This window comes from Oxyura jamaicensis, chromosome 19 (genome assembly GCF_011077185.1).
Source record: "Oxyura jamaicensis isolate SHBP4307 breed ruddy duck chromosome 19, BPBGC_Ojam_1.0, whole genome shotgun sequence".
Lineage (NCBI taxonomy): Eukaryota > Metazoa > Chordata > Aves > Anseriformes > Anatidae > Oxyura > Oxyura jamaicensis.
The window spans coordinates 11,626,758-11,639,135 of record NC_048911.1 but is presented as its reverse complement, the minus strand read 5'-3'; the positions used below and the strand labels follow the sequence as shown (position 1 = coordinate 11,639,135).

Genomic DNA, 12,378 nt, shown 5'->3' with positions numbered 1-12,378 from the left:
AAAAAAAAAAAAAAAAAAAAAAAAAAAAAAAAAAAACACTTACCCCAAAGAACTGACCATGCCGAATGAGCACTCTGATGGCATGCCTGGGGCTCATATAACATTGCTTATATAATGCTTGGCTCATACACCATACTCTCTGCCCTGGCCGCGCCGCAATCACAGATTTATCCTTTAGAATTCAATAAGGTAACTCTGATATGACCCTGCTCGGTCTCTTCATAATACGGTGCCTAAGCAGACAAGCGACTTGCAGCGTGTACTCAAGCCCTTTCCAGTCCTCTACAGAGTTACACAAGTGGTTTGATACAGCTACAGATTAAAAGAGAACCCAAAAACAGAAGTGTACCCCACCATCCCTAAAACAAGTCAGCCAGCAACCTCTACTGAATATCCCTCTATAAAGTGAATTCCAAGCACTGAAAATCTAGAAATCCATAGACTCCAACCTGAATAAAGAACCCTGCAACTGACTGAAGTAAAACAAAGCACTTACCTCAAAGAGCAACCCAGGCAGAATAAGCTCTCTGAAGGCATGCCAAGGGCTCATATACCATTTGGCCCTGCCTGGCACCCAAACCCAATCACCTGGGAAAGGGGAGGAGCAAAGCAAAAAAATCAGAAAGAGAGCAACACGAGCAGCAGCTGTGGTTTTTCTTAACTGCACGCACATTGCAGCACGAGCACCAGCTGTGCTTTTTTAGCAGCACGAGCACCAGCTGTGTTTTTTCTTAACTGGTAGTCGTTCCTCGCTGGAGCTGAGGCTCTGCAAGGCTTTGCTTGCTTGCTCCCCTCCCTCCCCCCCCCTTTATTTCCAAGCTTAAACCTGCAGCCAGCGGCAACCTGCGCCTCCCGGCCCCGGCTCGGGGAAAGGCCGGCCGCGCACCCCGGAGCTCACGTGGCCGCCGGCACCACAGAACTACAGCTCCCAGCACGCCTCGGGACGGAGCAGTCCAGCCAACCCGGGGCGGGGGGGGGGCGGCCAAGTGCACACGTGGTGCCGCCGCCGCCGCCGCCGCCGCCGCCCTCTCAGCGCCCCCCCTCCCGCCGCCTCCCGCCGCCTCCCGCCGCTCCGCCGCCCTCTCCCCCAGCCCCCCGATAACCCCGGGCAGTGCAAACCCCGCCGCACGCCCGCTCCGCTCCGGCGCGCCCCCGCCCCGCACAAGGGACGCTTCCGCAGAAGCCGCCTCGCCCTCGCCCCCGCCCGGCCCGGCCCCGACCACCAACCTCGTTGCAGCACCGCGCCTCGGCGGCCCGAGCCGAGCCGAGCCCGGCCCGAGTGCTTCCGCCCGCTCTGCCGGCAAGCCCCGCACGCCATCTTTCGCCCTGGGTTCCTCCGAGCCAATCACGGGCTGCTTCCGCCCTCATGAAGGCGCTCCAGGACGTCACTTCCGCCCTCAGGGTCCAGCCAATCACAGCGCTGCTTCCCTGGGGGAAGGCAACCCTGAGGGTGCCCCCGCGTTGCTTTTTTTTTTTTTTTTCCTCCCTTCTTTACAAAAACAAACAAACAAAAACGTCCGGGTATTCTTGGCGTGAGAAAAAACACCTCAAACAACGTCCTTCAGACACGATCTTCTTCTTTTATTCGCCGCTGCAAGGGCAGCTGTCCTGTCACTCAGGAGCACATGACAGTAAACGAAGCATAACCTTTTATTCCCTATTCCCCAACACCGGATCGCCTCCCCTGTTTCCTCGTTGGCTGAGTACTTCAGGCTCAGCAGCTGCTCGACACTCCTCTATACCATACGCGTACAAGTTGTCTTTTTTTTTTTTTTTTTCAACCCTTTAATTTCTCCTCTCTTTATGTTTTGAGAACTTGTATTCTACGGTTCCCACGCTGCTCATCCTGTTCTTCCTCAAGCTTCTGCCTTATTTTGGAGCAGCGAGGCCGTCCACTGACCATTTACCTACATAGTCTCTCCTTATTGCGACTACACCGCCACCTTAGAATACAGAATATTAGTTCTCTACTGCAAAAACACAACTTAGCTTCTCACAACCCTCCCCCCCCCCTTCCTTTCTTACTCCTACTCTTGTTTTTGCACCGCTTCACGTACCACACTCTGGAGTTTTTCCAACACGAAGGCGCGATATTCTTCCTCGGGTGTCACGGGGGATGACAGGCATGCAATGAATGCCATTGTTATTATCGCAATACCAACAAACAGTTGTTGGAGCCAATTCCATTCAGGTAATCGCTAAATTAGTTTCTCCCAAATGTTTCTAAATCCCCAGGAAGTGTCATCTTGAGCTACTCTGTGTAGGATCTTGTTGTGTTTTTGTTTGTTTGTTTGTTCGTGTTGTTTTTTATTATTTTTTATTTTTTTTTCCCAAACCATTTTTGAAATCTGTCAAATTTGTCCCCTTTGATCTACATATACGCAGCAACTAGCATTAATTACAGTGCACGCTCCTCCTTATGAGGTTAATCGATCTAATACTATTTGATTCTAGAGTGCTATTTTTGCAAAGTTAACCATATTTTCTCGTTCTTCAGTTACAGCAGAGACATCTACCATAGTGTTTTCTAATTCACTTGCCCCTAGCCAAAGTAAAAACCACCTTGCAAAACCGAAACGCTTGAGAATTTTGCTGGAGGGTTATCCGAAGTCCGCTTAATTCTACGCGTGGTCTCAAGGGGGCTTTGGCTTTGTGGGTCTTCAATAATAGTTACATTTGGAATGATTGCCTCCAGGCTGCAAGCTCCCTTCCATCCTAGGGGCAACACCTTCCTGGCTGGCTTTATTGCCACATGGCCAGTACCACCACCCCCTCGCCATTTGGGACGGGCCATCTGGCTACAGGATTCTCACCTTGTATCTGGTGTGCGTGATGTATATTAGCGTTCCCGGGGCTACCGTATTCAGTGCACGTACTGGGTCTGGCTGGGATGTTAACTTTCCCCGCAGCAGCCCATACAGTGCTGCGCTCTGCACTTGTAGCTAGAACAGCAGTGGTATATCACACCGGTGTTGTGTCTGCTGCTGAGAAGTGCTGGCACAGCATCAGGACTCTCTCTGACCCTCCTAGGGGGTGGGCAAAAAAGTGAGAAAGAAACATCAGCAGGGCAGCTGACCTAAACCAACCAGAGGGATATTCCATACCATATGATGTCACACTCAGCAATAAAAGGTGGAAAAAGGAAGAAGAGGGGAGGGGTGGGCTCTCGTTGCGAAAATGTCTGTCCTCCTCCCGAACACCGGCTACGTGCATTGAGGCCCTGCTTCAAGGACGTGGTCAAGCATCGCTCATTCGTGGGAAGTAATTTCTTTCCTCTGCACTTCCACATAGCCTTTACTTGTTTTGTTTAGTTATTCCCTTTCCCCCTCCCTCTTCCCCTTTTCCTTTTTTCCCTTTAGTCGAATTGTTTAATTAATAATAATATTTCCTTAATAATATATATATATATATTTTGTCTCTTTAATTAAATCATCCTTATCTCAACCCATGAGTTGTTCTTTCCTTTACTTCTTCCCCTCCTCATCTGAGGAGGGGGAGTGAGAGAGCGGTTGTGGTGTTCAACTGCCTAGCACGGTAAAACCACCCCAGTGCAGTACGGATTATTCCCTATTTCATGGATATTTCCATGCCCAGGGTCAGTATTATTGCCCCCTGAGTTTCCTCTCAATGTTGTTTAAAAGGCACCTTTGATACCACACAGCATGTTGTAGCCAGGATTATGTGTAGGGAACTCGACTTCAACATTTATTCCTTCCCGGGACTGCGTACGATCCGTCATTTTTACAAGTGTAGAGAATCCAGGCGCTGTTGCTGCTGGAAATAGCCATCAGGGACGAGGCCTCTTCAGTCTTCCTAGGCATCTGGGTGCAAAGCCAACAATTATTTTGAGATAGATCTCAAGAAATGTTCTGGATTCAGTGGAAACGCTGATTTTTCCCCCCACCCTACCAGGATAGGTATTACCAAGATAAACCTAAAATACGTCATTTCTCTCTCTCTCTATACGCACACCCTTGTAATAATTAATTTGATCCCTTTATCCCGTATCTAGGTATTAAGTGTTCTAATAACATTTTTACCACCGTTCCGGAGAACGAGCAACCCAAAACAGCAAGGCATCTGAATCACCCCTCTCTGTTCCCTCCTCCAAACTCTTGACGTTCCTGATGTTATCACCAGCCATGGGGCTTGTCGACCCCCATGGCCACACTCCCACATCTCCCCCTTCTTTAACATAAAAAAGCACGATTAACACAAATTAAGAAAGCACGATTAACACAAACTAAAACACAGAGAAAAACTACCAGGCATACTAATTCTATCTTTAAGAAACTTTGTAACCCCATCCCTGGGAGAGGCAGGTACCGAGTGCTGCCCAGGAAGGGGGGGGGCTATGGCTGCCCCTCCAGCTCCTGGAGTCCTTGTTTGTAGGTCCTGCATATGCCAGCCGGACACTCCCAGACGTTGTTTTTTGTTTGAGCTGGAGTCCAAACTGCAGAGGAGGGTGCTGTGATCATGTTAAGGCAGATGATGAAACGGCCAGACAGACTCATGGTGCTGACATCCATCTAGGACCGGCTTCTGTTAAAACACAAGCACAACCTCGGCCCCCAAGTTATTAGAGTGTAGGGCCCTTCCCAGTAATTGGTGCTGAAATTTTTTATCTATCTATCTATCTATCTATCTATCTATTTATTTATTTTTTTCCATGACTTGTGCTCTTTCTTTAACTGAGTTTCTTCCAGATCTGTCTCCTAGATCTGTCTGTCACTTTTTCTCCTGCACGGACAGATGCAAGGACCTTCCGTCCATCGATTTAAAAAATGTAAGAACATAGCATCCTTTATCTATCTTTTCCTAGGGTTCACACCCCTTCTCTCCCTTCTTTGTTTTAGAAGCTGTCCTGGTTTAGTTAGGATAGAATTAATTTTCCTCCCAGTAGCTGGTAGAGTGCTATGTTTTGGATTTAGAATAAGACTAATGTCGATAACACCCTGATGTTTTAATTGCTGCACAGCAGTGCTTATACTAAGCCAAGGACTTTTCAGCTCCTCACTCTGTCCTGCCAGCGGGCAGGCTGGGGGTGCAGCAGGAGCTGGGTGCAGCAAGAGCTGGGAGGGGACAGACCCAGGACAGCAGACCCAAACTGGCCGGAGGGGTATTCCATCCCATCTGATGTCATGCTAAACAATGCATAGGGGCGGCTAGCCGGGCTGGGGGGGCCAGCTGCCTGGGGACAGGCTGGGCATCGGTCAGCGGGTAGCAAGCAACCGCACCGTGCATCACCCGCTCCGTACACATCATCATTATTATTTTCTGTCCCAATAAACTGTCTCAATCTCAACCCACAGGCTTCAGTTTTTTCTCGTTTCTCTCCCCTATCCCATGGAGGGGGGGAGGATGAGCAAACGGCTGTGTGGTGTTTAGCTGCCGGCCAGGTTGAACCACAACAGAAGCATACATAAATTGATACAAAGGAACACTTAAATAATACAACTGGACACAAAAAATATACATTTTTAGAGAAATTCACATCAGTAATTGTATCAAGCTTTCTTCTGTACTACGGGGTCCTGAAAATTTAGGACTAAAACATCAGCTTTGTAATGTAATGTAAAAGGGTTATCATGACAGTCCTCAAAGGCCACTCTATATATAGCACACTGACATATTCAAGGCTATCAGCTTATATTTCAGTCCGTGTCTTCAAGTTTTGAGGTCCTTCTATGATTATGCAAACATCAGAAATATAGTGGTATAATAAATGGCACTTATGAAAGCCGAGTTTTAGAGCCAATATTCAATTTTGCAGGCTCAAAACACCAACTTCATATGTAAACAAGTATTTGATACTTCTGTTTGTTCAAAAATAGAGTAAATGCACTTACATAAGAATAACTTTCACTTTTCAACAAGCGTGCTCGTGATTTTTATATTAGTACAAACTTAAAAACAAACAAACAAAACCACCATATGACTTTTTAAAACCAATGTTACCAATTCACCTTTCCCCTACTTGAGTACATTTCCATTAAGGCTTTGAATCATCTGACCCACGATTTTACAACATTCAAATGAATGGCTCCACAAGGATGCTGGTATGTCTCACTGAGACTTAGCATGAATAGAATTAAAGCTCACCACCTTCAGGAAACAGAAAATCACACGCTTATGCCCTAACTATATTCCTTTTTGTCTCCAAACCAGAACATCAAGTTTAATAGTAACAGTATTTCATGGCAGAAGATGAGTACTTTTTAATCAATTATACTTTATTAATTAATATTATTAATTTAATGGCAACATCTTTGGAGAAACTTCCAGTTTTTGTTGTACAACACTGCTTTCTGGTGGTGATTCAGGCATGGGGAATTCATTCAGTTCAACGCGCTGTAAATATAGCCCCACTTTTCCCCTTTAATAGCTCCAGGGCCCGACATAAAGCATACAGCTCACAAGCCTGAGCCGACCGTGATGGACTCAAAGGTCCTGACTCCACAGGTTCTAGGTCCTTATTAATTATTGGATATCCTGATTTGACCGTTTTATCACATAGTATTGAACCATTTTTAATTTGCTCCCTTTTCTCTGGTCCCGGGACTTCCATTTTGTCTGACCCATCTAGGAATTTTACTGTGGCAATTCCTACAGCCCTTGGTTACCCAGTAAGAGTGTCTTGCAGGGGGACCTATCACCCACCCACGAATCCTATAGGAATCGCTTCGGTCCTTCACCGGCCAAGTCCCTCGCGGGAGATTGGAACCGCGGTTAGAAGACCTCCACACTCGCTTCGGAACTAGGTTCCGTCTCAGTCACACTCTTACACACACAGGCAACCGAATCCCACCCAACCGAACGGTACACACTTCAAATACTCATGACTCCGTCGTCTTCATTCGGATCTTCGCGCACAGAATTACGGGCAAAATCCAATGCTGCAGCCGGCAAGGGAGCTCATAAACAAAATCAATTTCTTTGCTTGCCTTTATTCACGTTCAGGATGGTGTTAGTCCCGACCTGACTTGAACAGGAGCCACCAAAGGGTGGGGCGCCCCTCCTAGATCCAGTCAGAATTCAGGAACCAAGACCATCCCGGATGAGCCCCCAATTGTGATAAATGATTGAGTCCCAAATAGGATTTTTTGTGATTTACTAAGCGAATAGAGGCAAGCAATCAGCGCCGGGTGCACTGGGAGTCTCTGCTCTACCAGGACGCACACCTGTTACATCAGGCGGTTGATTTTTATGCTCCTAGACCAATACATATTCATCACTATTCCTAGAAAAGGCAGGGTTATTGTAATTAGTTCCCGGAATCCAAACCCTCTCTGGACGCATGCGTATCAGTCTCTGGTGGTCTTTCTGGCGGTCTCTTGTGCTGAAGGCTCCTAGTCTTCCTCCCAGGCTTTGTCCTTCGGTCGTCCTTCAACTCCCCCTTTCTCCTTATTTGGTGGATCTCTTTGCTGGTTATCAGAGGCTTGAGCAGCGTCCCATGCAAAAGTCTGCAGTTTCCTAAAAAAAACTCCTTGGTCCTTTTATCTCCCAGACTAGAGTCTCAATGTTCGCCCTTCAAACCCTCTATGTACACAAATTGCTGGATCGTTCCTTTGCACGATACAAGAACTATGGACACGAATCATTCTGTTTTTCTTAAATAGGAGCTCATCATGTGGCCCTAGTATTGTTCCATACTGACACGAATCAAGTCAACACATTTCACAATTAAGAAATAATAATTAAGCAAAACAATACAAATCACAGACTAATAAGGATTCTTCCGGTGGGGATTAAATATTCCTAAACACCCCCCCCCCCCCCTTCTCCCACTTCCACGGGTTGTTCCCTGGAAACACTCCAATTCTGGGTAATCCACTCCCTTTTACTCATTAACGCATTAAGAATTCTTCTAAGGAGAAGAACGGTGAAGGTTTACAATGGATAGTTTTAACGGTTTTACCCTGAAAAGTCTCTGTTAATGCAGTCTCCCCGGTATCAGGGCTAACTGATGCTTTTACCTGGGTACGAGTCCACCCTTTCTCAGCCCTTCTTCCTGCCGTCTCAGTAAGCGGGAGCACTGGGAACAGTCCTTCCCACGCAGGTTGCAGCTTCGATTCTCTCCACGTTCACAATCTCCTGCTCGGAAGGGATGGATCAGGACCCTAACCCTAACCCTTAATCTTGATCCTAATCCTAACCCTAAAACCCCAACCCCCTACCTGTCCCCCACCCCAAAACCTCCGCGGATCTAACCCTAACCCTCAACCTAATCCTCACCCTAGTGACTGAGAACTACACCTCCCGCATGCCAAGGACACCCAACATGGCTACCTTCTGGGCGGCCCTTTTCACTTTTCTGGGAATGCTGGGAAATGTAGTCCTGGGATTCGAACTAGCTATGCAGCCGTAGAGGGAGTCCGTGGAATCCTGGGAAATGTAGTTCAGCGGCAACGGGCTTCCGGACAGCTGTGTGAGGTGCCCAGAGCATGCCGGGAGGAGTAGTTCTCGGGTACTGGACTTTCCGGGACGCCATGTTGGGTGCCCATGGCATGCCAGGAATTGTGCTCCTGGGACTCTGGACATCCGGGGGCCCATGTTGGGAGTAGGGCGAACCCCGGGAAATTTATTACTACGGCACTGTTCTTCCGGGCAGCCGCGTTGGGTGCCCAGAGCGTGCCGGGAGGTGTGGTTTTCGGTCACTGGACTTCCCGGGCGCCACGTTCGGTGCGCGGGGAACCTTGGGAAATGTACTTCTGCGGCACTGGGCTTCCAGGCAGCCATGTTGGGTGCTCAGGGCATGCGGGGAGGTGTAGTTCTCGGGTTCTTTAGGGTTTCTACAGGTAGGGTTTTTAAGTTTTTGTACCCTCCACTCACCAAAGATGGCGGCAAGAGGCGCCCGCGGCCGCCACTGCGCTGGCGCTGCGGCTTGCCGCCGGCTGTACCCTCCACTCGCCAAAGATGGCGGCAGGAGGAGCCCGCGGGCGCCCCTACGCATGCGCTGCTGCTTGTTTCCTGCTGTACCCTCCACTCACCAAAGATGGCGGCCGGAGTCGCCCTCGGGCGTCACTGCGCATGCTCCACCCGCGGTACACTCGACTCACCAAAGATGGCGGCTGGAGACGGCCGCGGGCACCACTGCGCATGCACCGCCTGCAGTACACTTCACTCACCAAACATGGCGGCCGGAGGCGCCCTTGGGCGCCACTGCGCATGTGTCGCCTGCAGTACCGTCCACTCACCAAACATGGCGGCCGGAGTCGCCCTCGGGAGCCACTGCGCATGAGCAGCCCGCGGTACACTCCACTAACAAAGATGGCGGCCGGAGTCGCCCACGGGAGCAACTGCGCATGCGCCGCTGCGGTATACTCCAATACCAAAGATGGCGGCTAGAGGCGCTCTCGGGAGCCACTGCACATGCGCCGCCCGCGGTACACTCCACTCACCAAAGATGGCGGCTGGAGGCGCCCTCGGGAGCCACTACGCATGCGCCGCCCTCGGTACACGCGACTCACCAAAGATGGCGGCTGGACTCACCCTCGGGCGCAACTGCGCATGCGCCGCTCGCGGTACACTCCACTCACCAAAGATGGCTGCCGGAGGCGCCGTCGGGCGTCACTGCGCATGCGCCGCTCGCGGTACACTCCACTAACAAAGATGGCGCCAGGAGGCGTCCACGGGCGCTACTGCGCATGAGCTGCTGCTTGCTGCCCTCGGTACACTCGACTCACCAAAGATGGCGGCCGGAGGCGCCCTCGGGCGTCACTGCGCACGCGCTGCCCTCGGTACACTCCACTAACAAAGATGGCGGCTGGAGGCGGCCGCGAGCGTCACTGCGCATGCGCTCCCCGCGGTACACTCCACTCACCAAAGATGGCCAGAGGCGCCCTCGGGAGCCACTGCGCATGCGCCGCCCGCGGTACACTCCACTCACCAAAGATGGCGGCCGGAGGCGCCCTCGGGCGTCACTGCACATGCGCCGCCTGCAGGACACTTCACTCACCAAAGATGGCGGCCGGAGGTGCCCTCGGGCGTCACTGCGCATGCGCCGCCCGCGGTACACTCCACTCACAAAAGATGGCGTTTGGAGGCGGCCGCGAGCGTCACTGCGCATGCGCTCCCCGCAGTACACTCCACTCACCTAAGATGGCGGCCAGAGGCTCCCTCGGAGGTCACTGCGCATGCGCCGCCCGCGGTACACTCCACTAACAAAGATGGCGGCCGGAGGCGCCCTCGGGCGTCACTGCGCATGCGCCGCTCGCGGTACACTCCACTCACCAAAGATGGCGGCTGGAGTCACCGTCGGGTGCAACTGCGCATGCGCCGCTCGCGGTACACTCCACTCACCAAAGATGGCGGCTGGAGGCGCCCTCGGGCGTCACTGCGCATGCGCCGCCTTCGGTACACTCCACTCACCAAAGATGGCGGCCGGAGGCGCCCTCGGGAGCCACTGCGCATGTGCCGCCGCTGGCCGACTGCAGTACCGAAGCGTTACCAGCAGGGGGCGGCAGAGGGCGCCCGCGGCTGCCACCGCGCATGCGCGACTTCTCCACGCCTGCAGTACCCTCCGCTCACCAGCACGAGGCGCCCGAAAGCGCCAGTGCGCATGAGCTGCGGCTTGCCGCCTGCTGTACCCTCCACTCACCAAAGATGGCGGCAGGACGCGTCCGCGGGCGCTACTGCGCATGAGCTGCTGCTTGCTGCCCTCGGTACACTCCACTCACCAAGGATGGCGGCCGTAGGCGCCCTCGGGCGTCACTGTGCATGCACCGCCCGCGGTACACTCGACTCACCAAACATGGCGGCTGGAATCGCCCTCGGGCGTCACTGCGCATGCGCCGCCCGCGGTACACTCCACTAACAAAGATGGCTGCCGGAGGCGCCCTCGGGAGCCACTGCGCATGCGCCGCTCGCGGTACACTCCACTAACAAAGATGGCGGCAGGAGGTGCCCGCGGGAGCCACTGCGCATGCGCCGCCCTCGGTACACTCCACTAACAAAGATGGCGGCCGGAGGTGCCCTCGGGAGCCACTGCGCATGCGCCGCCCGCGGTACACTCCACTCACCTAAGATGGCGGCCGGAGGCGCCTTCGGGAGCCATTGCGCATGCACCGCCTGCAGTACACTTCACTCACCAAACATGGCGGCTGGAGTCGCCCTCGGGCGCTACTGCGCATGCGCCGCCCTCAGTACTGTCCGCTCACCAAAGATGGCGGCCGGAGGAGCCCTCGGGCGTCACTGCGCATGCGCCGCCCTCGGTACACTCCACTAAAGAAGATGGCGGCCGGAGGTGCCCTCGGGCGTCACTGCGCATGCGCCGCCCGCGGTACACTCCACTCACCAAAGATGGCGGCCGGAGGCGCCCTCGGGAGCCATTGCGCATGCACCGCCTGCAGTACACTTCACTCACAAAAGATGGCGGCCGGAGTCGCCCTCGGGTGCTACTGCGCATGCGCCGCCTTCAGTACTGTCCACTCACCAAAGATGGCGGCCGGAGGTGCCCTCGGGAGCCATTGCGCATGCGCCGCCCTCGGTACACTCCACTAACAAAGATGGCGGCCAGAGGCTCCCTCGGGTGTCACTACGCATGCGCCGCCCTCAGTACACTCCACTAAAAAAGATGGCGGCCGGAGGCGCCCTCCGGAGCCACTGCGCATGCGCCGCCCGCGGTACACTCCACTAACAAAGATGGCGGCCAGAGGCGCCCTCCGGAGCCACTGCGCATACGCCGCCCTCGGTACACTCCACCAACAAAGATGGCGGCCGGAGGCGCCCTCGGGAGCCACTGCGCATGTGCCGCCGCTGGCCGCCTGCAGTACCTCAGCCTCACCAGCAGGGGGCGGCAGAGGGCGCTCGCGGCTGCCACCGCGCATGCGCGACTTCTCCATGCCTGCAGTACCCTCCGCTCACCAGCAGGGGGTGATAGGGAGCGCCCGAAAGCGCCAGTGCGCATGAGCTGCGGGTTGCCGCCTGCTGTACCCTCCACTCACCAAAGATGGCGGCAGGAGGCGTCCACGGGCGCTACTGCGCATGAGCTGCTGCTTGCTGCCCTCGGTACACTCGACTCACCAGAGATGGCGGCCGGAGGCGCCCTCGGGCGTCACTGCGCATGCGCCGCCCTCGGTACACTCGACTCACCAAAGATGGCAGCTGGAGGCGGCCGCGGGAGCCACTGCGCATGCGCCACCCGCGGTACACTCCACTAACAAAGATGGCGGCTGGAGGCGGCCGCGGGCACCACTGCGCATGCACCGCCTGCAGTACACCTCACTCACCAAACATGGCGGCCGGAGGCGCCCTCGGGCGCCACTGCGCATGCGTCGCCTGCAGTACCGTCCACTCACCAAACATGGCGGCCGGAGTCGCCCTCGGGAGCCACTGTGCATGCACCGCCCGCGGTACACTCGACTCACCAAACATGGC

The 12,378-nt window shown here is 53.6% G+C and overlaps 2 long non-coding RNA genes across 2 annotated transcripts in view; one reads left to right on the top strand and one right to left on the bottom strand.

Annotated features, from left to right (window-relative positions):
* The window catches only part of LOC118176379, a 14,661-nt gene extending 8,017 nt beyond the window's left edge, over positions 1–6,644 (top strand). Inside the window, exon 3 of the long non-coding RNA XR_004755386.1 lies at positions 6,634–6,644. This is a non-coding gene — a long non-coding RNA (uncharacterized LOC118176379). The remainder of the gene's footprint in view (positions 1–6,633) is intronic.
* Positions 1–12,378, bottom strand: part of LOC118176376 — a 17,500-nt gene that overhangs the window by 4,532 nt on the left and 590 nt on the right. Inside the window, exon 2 of the long non-coding RNA XR_004755383.1 lies at positions 1,972–1,984. This is a non-coding gene — a long non-coding RNA (uncharacterized LOC118176376). The remainder of the gene's footprint in view (positions 1–1,971; positions 1,985–12,378) is intronic.